Raw genomic sequence first — 9,244 nt, 5'->3', positions numbered from 1 at the left:
TTATGCCAGAAACCTTTTTCAATTCCTTAAGTCGCTTCTCTTAAACTGTAGATTTACTTAAAACTAAAATCACTTCCTGTCTTTCATATCACTGATTCTGTTTTCTAATAAGTGTAGAACCCCAGTTCCACATAGCTGGGGTGCTGCGTAATAGATGTGCAAATCTTGTAAACTAAACTTTATTCACAATAGAACACAGAAAACATATCAGATGTTCAACCTGAGACATTTTACTGTTTCATGAAAAATTCTAGCTCATTTTGGATTTGATGGCAGCAGCACATCTTTAAAAAGTTGAAATAGGGCAACAAATGCCTGGAAAAGTAAGTGGTGCTAAAACAAAACAGCTGAAGGAACGTTTTATTTCTACTTAGGTTAATTGGCAACAGGTTAGTAAGGTGATTGGGAATAAAAAGAGCGTCTTAGACAGGAAGAGTTTCACCAATCTGGAATTCACCGTGTGCAAGGGACACGACCAAAACTATATTGGAGGCGCTGCATTAAAAATGAGCGTGGTTCTGTCATGAAATCGCACCATGGGCTCAGGAAAGCTTCTAGAAATGATTGTCTGTGGACACAGTTTGCTGTGCCCTTCAGTGCAAATGTGAAAACGCTGCTTCTACTCTGGGTCAAAGGTCATTTAAAATGGAGTGAGAACAACCAGCAAACTGTTCTGTGGTCAGGTGGATTGAAATCTGAAATTGTTTTTGGAAAACACAGTTGCCGTATCCTCAAGACAAAAAGGAGAAAGACCATCTGGCTTGTTCTCAACACTCTCAGTTCAAACGCCTGTATCTCTGATGGTATGGAGGTACATTAGTGTCTATAGAGTTAGCTGTTTGCACATCTGAAAGGCAATAATGAAAGGTATACACAGGTTTTAGAGGAATATTTGCTCCAGACATTTACTGGCTGTTGTTAAAGTGTTGAGGTCAGAAAGCCCTGGTAAACATGAATTTTGTGATGTGGTACTTCCATCAAATCAAACTTACTTTTTTGTCTCAAATCTGTTTGTTTTTTCTCAGTTTAAGCATTTGATATGTTTACTTCAGAGCTTTGCTGAGAAGTCCTGACTTTAAGATTCTGGAGAATAAACTTTGTTCAGCCTTATTTTGATGGTCTCTGTTAATCTGACAAATAAAACTTCCCAAGTTTTGCAGCCTTCTTCTTCTTCTTCTCGAACAATAAATGAAGCCGTCACTGAGCCGTCCTCCAGCACCGTCAGAGGTCCTCTGCAGGTCCCAGGACCCCACTTTTGACCACGGCTGACCAAGATGGATGTCATGTGTGAATTGTGCTCACTGGTAATTTAATGGACAATACATAACAAAGCGTATATTTATTTCTGCGCGCTTCAGCAGCATCAAAAACAGTCACTTAACAGGGCAGGATTTATGGTGTTTGGGTAGCAAATTGGTCTTTGATGGTTCCCACGCAGGGTCAGCTGCTTCCCCACGGAGCCTAATGGGGTTTGCTCTAATAGCGTCCCTCAATCATCGCAGTGAATATGAAACATGAGCTCACCGGCTGACAATTAGCAAAACAACAAGGAGAGATGAGAGGGTGTGATATGTGAGGAATGCAGGATTTATTGGGATTTTTTTTCCCAAACACTCCTCGCCTGTTCATGCAACAAAAAATGAAAGCTATTTGTTTTCCTTTTTCCCCCCACCCTCTACTCTTTCTCTTCACTCCTTTTCTTCGAGGGGTTGGAGTGGGGTGGGGGGATGAAGTTAAACTGATAAATTAGACCTCATTTATTGGACAACAGTTTGAGTCAATACCCAGGGGCCTCCGCTGTGCAGTGTGGACGAGGTTCCAGAACCACTAATTGGATCACTCCGTGTGGATGGAAGGGGAGGGGCTGGGGGTGTTTGGGTGAGAGGGGGGGTTTAAGGGGTGGGCGGGACAGGCGGTGCATTTGGCCAACACTGACGCCTTCACACACACAGACGCACACACACAGAGTAGCAGTTGTCTTGCGGTGGACGTCCACGGCACACGCCACGAAAACAGACGAGACAAGCGCTTGATTTGACAGCCGGGGCGGAGGGCCGGAGAGGGTGGGGGGCTGCAGGAGTCATGTATAGATTTTTGTGTCTGTTGTTTTGGCTTATTTGTGTGCTTCTTTTACTCAGTCAATCAAATTTAATTGACACCGCTGGGCTATGGTCGGGGGCCCCGTGGCATGCTGGGATGACAGGCCTTTAATGCCAAAGAGAAGAGAGGAGGTTCTTCTGCCTGTGAAGGATGGAGGGAATGCGAGGGGGTGAGGGTGAGGAAGACGAGGGCAGAGGGTGACAATTCCTCAGCCCATCAACAGCATTAATTGATGTAATGACAGCGATGATGGATTCTAATAAATACAACCTTTAAGAAAAAAGGTAATTAGATGGCGTCCTGTGCAAAGCGCCAAGCACTGATTCCAGACTGGCTGATAAACACCATTCGTCTTCCACAGCGGCCTTCAGACGGACACGAGGCATCATTTACATGCAGATCAAACTCAGCATTTGCATTTTAGCTTAAATGAGAACACAACAGAGCATCATGTTGCTTTGTAGCCTTACCAACAGCCAAACTTGGCCTTAACAAATGTGAAACTGTTGGTATCAAAAAGTGCAGATTTGATATTTCTCATGTTAGATTACAAGAGTTCTGCATAAGCCTGAAAGTGGCCAAGACAGGACCCAGTTAACCCAAAAGGTGCTGGGCAGGAGATCTGCTGTCATGTTTTTTATATTGCATTATAGCTATGACTAATGTTGCTGTTAGCCTTAGTTTTTCCGTCGCTTCGTGTTATATAATATAATAATAAGGTCCATCTGTATGGCACATTTCACAACCTGCATTACAAAGTGCTTCACAGAAACTATGACTAAAAGAGGAAATTGTAAATCAGACAATAACGACGTGAGCTTCTTTTGGCAGGTCATTCCACAACTGAGGAGTCCTAAACACTCGATCATCTTTTGTCCTTAAGTGTGATGTCAGACCAGTTAACAGGTTTCTGCCTGAGGATCTGAGGCTGTGAATTGGTTGGTACAGGAGAAGCAGTTCTAATATATATCCTGAGACAAGACTATTAAAAGGCTTTAAGAGTCATAAGTGAAATCTTAAAATCGATTATGACCGGCCAGTGTAAAGGCATTAAAACTGGTGTAATAAGCCTTGCTGCAGCATTTTGTACAATCTGAAGTCGATTTAATGTGTTCTGATTTATAGCCATTAGAGTAAGAGGACACGAAAGCATGAATGATGGCCTGAGTGTCATTAAAACTTAATTTTGAAAGGATTCTTACAATATTCCTGAGGTGGTAGCACAGCTGGGTGAGATGAGATTAGGATCCAAAATCACCACCAGGGTTTCTGACAGCTGATTTTACATGTGTGGATAAAAGGCAGAGAGAAGATTTATTGATTCTTGGGTTCTTCTTGTGTTTTCCTTTTTTCACTGTGCTGTCTGTCTCGCTAGGCTTGGGCCCTCTTTCAGTTTACTTCCTGTTTTACTTTGAAGGCTAGACCCTTTTGTGCCTTTCTGTGGTTTGATTTGATTTCCCCCCCTTTGTTCTTTTCCCACCCTCTGTTATACCTGATTTAGTTCACCTGTTCATACCTGTTTCCCTCCTTGTGCATATTTAGTCACTGTGCATGCACTCAATTCTTTTTTTTAATGCAGTGTTTTCTGATGCTGGTTCTTTTTGCTTGGATTTGTCATATTTTCCCATTTTTGAGTTTTTTTCCCCTCTGCCTTCATTGTGTGGTATTTATTTTAAGTTAGTTTTTCACACTCCCAGGAATTCTGAGCTACTTTTCTGTTTTTTTTTTTCTTTTCTGTCTCATGACCACAACAAAGTTATTCATATGTGTATATTTAGCTCATGTTTGTTGCCTTTTCTTCAAAGGTTTTCCATCAATATATGGAGCTCAAGTGTTCCCTGGTGTTCTCGGGTCCTTTTTTCCCCCTTGTCTTTATCCGCGTGTCCTTATAAGGCTTTTTAGAGGCTGGTTGACACTTCACCCCTGTCAGGACTATAGCCTTCCATTCACCATCCAACCTCAAACAACTCAAATGCCTTTTCATCAACTGGCAACTTTAGGAGTTGAAAGATTAAGCCAGCATGGATGTGCCAAACACTAGAGTTCCAATAATAGCCTCAAAAGGGAGTTAATCTTCACAGCATTAGCACAGCATTACAAAGCGTGCTTAGCTCCTGGTACAACAATCTAACACAGACAGAATTTGTGCTCTTGCTGCCTTTTCAAGCATTTTAATCACATTATGCTGACATAAAATATGCCTTTTCAGGCAGTAAAAAGCTTTAAAAAGCTTATGATTTACTTTTAGTGAGGTAAATGCTACTATTTTATTTATTTTTCTTCACTGATTACTTGAAATGTGGCTAATGCACTTGTTTATGGTAGCAGTTTGCTAAGTAAGCTTGTTAGCATTAGCTGATTAACTCTCATCCACATATGGTTGCACAAAATCCAACATGGAAGCGTCCAAAATGCCAAACCAATGGCTCACAATGCTAGTCTATCTTGTATATGCACTCTGTGCTTTCCATCCATGTGTTTTGTATTAAGTGTGATCTTACACTGTTATGACGCCCATTAGAGTTGCTTCAGGCTTTTATCTAAAAGTGGAAAGAGCAACCAAATGAATCTTTGCATGTAGGGCAGAAAAACATGTTTCAGTCTTAATGCATCACATTGAAACACATGAAATGCACAGACAGATGAATGACAGGACCCAAACCAGAGATGAGCCTGAAGCTTGGTGTGACAGGAAGTGGTTCAACAACAGGTGCATTTAGTTCAGGTCAAACTTTCGTTGTTCTAGGTGTGCACGGACACAGACAGAGCCTTTACTTAGATTTTGCCTTTTAATAACACGTTGTTTCATCTGAGCAGTGTTATTAGAATATGATAATATTGATGGCATACACAAGGTCTGGTGTGTGGTGGATCAGTCAGCTTGGTACAAGCTGCTGCAACCAGAAACAAATCTGTGTACCTAATGTAAAAATTAAAAAGATCAAATTCACTTTTAAAAAATGTAAATAGTGACCTGCTTAGTTTTATTGCGTTTCACTTATTTATGTTCCTCAAATCATTTTACTGTCACCTTTATGTCTTTGGACATGTGATCTACAGTGTGATAGTTCAGCCTGTTAGTGGAGTTCAGGGTTTATATTGTGAACGCAGCATTTATGATTCAGCTTTGATATTGGCAGATGCAAAAAAAACATCATCATTCAGAGAGATAACGGGACTCCCAGCTGAGAGCTGCCATGTGTTATAGTTAAATTACAACAAGGCTTTAAACTGAGGAAGTTACAAGAGCTCAAAGAAAGAAAAGACAGAAGTCTTCATCACAAAATGACAGGAGAAAATGATTCTTGCAGGTCTATCAGTATTTTCTTTCCTCATTGTTTGCATTTTTATGTGCTTTTTATTAATCATGGGATCTATTACATTTTTTAAATGCAATTTAATATAAAAATTAAACAATCTGAGTTTTAAAGGTTAAGGAAACCAAAACAGGTGGTTTTAGACCTTTTTCTGTTCCTTTATTTAAGTCTTGAGCTTTCTTAAAAATGATTTTAGAAGGAAAACTTCTAATTGTAGTTATCACTGCTGATGTTCATGGATATCAGCCTTTTTGACTGATATCAACACATAAATAATGTTTACTGGTGTCAGTAGCTAATGTTTAAGGATGAATGTGATGAAGTGCTGAAAGCCTCTGAACCAGTTCAGATATTTTCCAGTGATTATAATTAACCTGGCACAAACATGGACGTGAATTACAGCAAACAAAAGAAACTACCAGGAAGAAAAAATAGCGGGCAAGTTATTATTTCAATTTTAATTTCAATTTTTAACTCCAACACATCTTTGATTGTATTTCATTCATATATATTTTTTTCTTCTGTATATTACTCATCGTTTTTTAATCTTATATTTTATCTGGAAAACGAGTGAACCGAGGCTCGGGTCAGCTGACATGCAGTCCCCCTGCACGGCCAGCTGGGGGCAGCATTGCAGAGTTTAAGCCGCTGCAGAAGCAAACTGACCCTCAGCAGCAGTTTCGCTCTTCAGCAGCCGTTTGGCATTTACCTCCTCTCTCACGCAGTCGATTTTGTTGATTCTGAGCATGAAAACAGCAGCGGCACCTTGTTAAAGTGTTTGTTCGGCCTGCAGACTGTTTGTCCCCGGAGAACCGGCTCGCTGGGAGCAAGTATCCCGAATAACCTGCAGTAAACCGGTGTCTTATTTTAATCTTTTTTTGCCTCTATAATTGACAGTGGGCTCAGTTTCCTTCCCTGTGCACAAACAGTTTGTGACCCCGGAGACGACGAGGCGATCGTTGATGATGTTCTGTAAAATGTCAGAAACACGCGAGTGTTACACCCAAAGAGATGATTGATTTTCCCCCCCACCTCCCAATTTCTAAAATGTTGTGGAAGCGGGAAGCTTTCAGCTGAGAGGTTCTTTAATAAACAGCTGCTTTTCCCTCCGCACACAGACGTGAAATAGCCACAGAGGGAACATCTCGTTAACATTTATCTGTTTTAACACGAGAGAGCATCCGAGTATTTCTGTTCTCTGAAGACAGAATCTCAAATGTCACATCAGCATCGCGTGCGCGCGCACAGACACACACGAGAACTGTGTGATAAAAATCTCAGAGCTTTAAAATTGTATGTGCACTACTAAAATACACTTTCCCCTGATGTTTCTAGAATAAAACGCGATGGAAACTCCAAATATGAACCTCCATACTAATTTTTCATTATTAAGATTAGGATAATGAATTTACATGATCCAAGCATTTACAACAGTCAGTTGAGTCTCTAAGTATTTGGACATGACCCTGTTTTTTTTTTTGTTTTTGTTTTTTAAAATGATTTATTTATTTATTTATTACTAGCTTTACTGCAGGACCTTCAGCAGCTGGTTGATTTGATGTGTGCTTTCAGTTTTGTCTTCAGTCACTGAAACTTAAGCTCTACTGTGAAATCTCTTGCCATTTATTTGCCTTGGGAATATCTTGGCTTGCTTTTATAGTATGATTTGCCTCATTAGCTAATGGCACTGTGAACCTCCATTCATTCGATTTTTCCAGCATTTGACTGACTGCATGAATCCTAGTAGAGCGTATAATTAACATAAACAGAAGAGTTATGGCTGTCCTGTTGTTTCATTTCACATAACTGCTGTTTCCTATCATGATGACGTCTGCAGTGCATGGGGCGAAGGCATGCTGACTGGACTGTGCAGGAGCCAGGCTGGGACTGGCATTTCAGGACTACAGCATATAAATGATTGGCTTCAATGAGACAAGAAGGGTCCAATCTATGGAGGTTTATTTGTAGCTCTTTATCCAACCAGCCACACCACTGATTGTTTTAAACTTTGCTTTGATCTGGGTCTAGAAAGAGTAAGGCGAGCTGCCATTTGTTTTCTGTTACTCCTAGGAGGTAAGCGCTTTATTAATGTTGGGTCAGCTGGCTGGAATTGATAGTTCCTTTGTTTTCTAGAGATCTTGACAGAAAAGAGTCAACTGTTCTTCTTTAGGTTCTTGATGACGTTTCACCTCTCAGACAGTCATTGCTCTCATCTGAGATGCTTCTTTGGTTCTAAAAACAGAATGTGGAGAGTTACAGATGTTTAACCCCTAGTGGGGGTTTGTCTCCTTGGACATTCATGGGTGTCATTGACCCACAACTGATCCAGTCATAATAGTAGTAGCAGGGTGTGTGTGCGTACATGTTTAGACGTCTTTGCAAGGAAAGAAAATTGGGATGCTACTATACTTGTGGGGACCAACAGCCACTTAAAAAATGCCTGTCCCCACGAGTTTGAAGGCATTTTTGAGGTTCAAAATGTGGTTTTAGTGTCAGGGTTACAATTAGGTTATGGTCAGGTTTAGGCTGAGGGTTAGGATTAGGCATTCATGTTCGATGGTTAGGGTAAGCGGCTAGGGAAAGCATTGTCAGTGAGGTGTCCTCACTAAGATATGAAAACGAATGTCTGTGTCATTTATCTATTTTACTTTATGTGGCATGTTGTGAGAGTAAAACATGAACTTGAAGAGCCTGCTGTTCATTCATGTGATTCGAATCATGTGACTAAACCTTTCATCATCCCAACGCTGCAACAAAAATCATGATGTCGTTCTATCGAGACTTAAATCAGTTGTTTCAAAAAGTAACATAAAATAATGTTGGTTAGCTACACTGGAGTCAACAACAATTTCCTCAAAACAAGTTCACCTCTTTTAAGAAAATAACACTAAGGGCTCAATTATAGAAAAGCTTGACTTGATACAAATGATTTTTTTTGTTTTTGCTGTAAAATGGATCCAAAAAAAACCCAACCCTCCAGCAGCTGGTTTTTAGTAGTGTGTTTTATGGCTCAGTTTTCCTTTAAATACTTGCCGTGGATCACAGCGTGGACTCTCACACTGTAAAAACTTCAGTCCGAGAGGATTCAGTCTGTCATGTACTCAGACCCAAACCTCTGATCGCTCATTCTCACTCACTCCGTTATCTCTTCCTGAATGAAATAATAGTCAAATAAAACTCTCTCATTTTGCTGAGGGGTCCTCCGGGAGCCTCTTAGGGACCCTCGAGAGTCCCCAGACCACAGTTTGGGAGCAGTCGGTCGGGTCCGAGTTTACAGGCTGCGGTAATGATGCTTGTTTGTCCAGTGGTCTGTAAATCACACCAAAATTAGAGTTGTCACAGGATTCACTGGAGACACAGCAGACCATCACTAATACCTCTGCACCGTGGAGACACTCTATAACACCGAAACAAAAACACGCACACTCTAAAACCAGCCTGCAGAGGAGATAAAAGTAGTTTTAAACTGATACAGACCATCTTTAATAGGAGCCTCTGGAGTTATGACTGTGAACTGCAGACCCACAAAGGGACCATTTAAAATAGTGATACTAGTGATAATAGTAATTTCTTAATTTATTACTGTTTATTTATGTTTGTGATCAGTGTTGGACAAGTTACTTTGAAAAAGTAATTAGTTATAGTTACTTCTTCAAAAAAGTAATTAACGGAGTTAAAATATTGCAAAATTATACGTGGGGCAAATTATTGACAGCTGCCCAATTCACAAAGATTGTTGTTACATTAACTTTATGCTGACCCAATGTTGATGATGGTGTGATGAAAAGCAAAAAGATCTCAAATTAATTCTTCCTTATTTATTTATT

Source organism: Aulonocara stuartgranti (genome assembly GCF_965226115.1).
Source record: "Aulonocara stuartgranti genome assembly, chromosome: 12".
In the NCBI taxonomy this organism is placed as follows: domain Eukaryota; kingdom Metazoa; phylum Chordata; class Actinopteri; order Cichliformes; family Cichlidae; genus Aulonocara; species Aulonocara stuartgranti.
Note: the sequence above shows the minus strand (reverse complement) of the source record.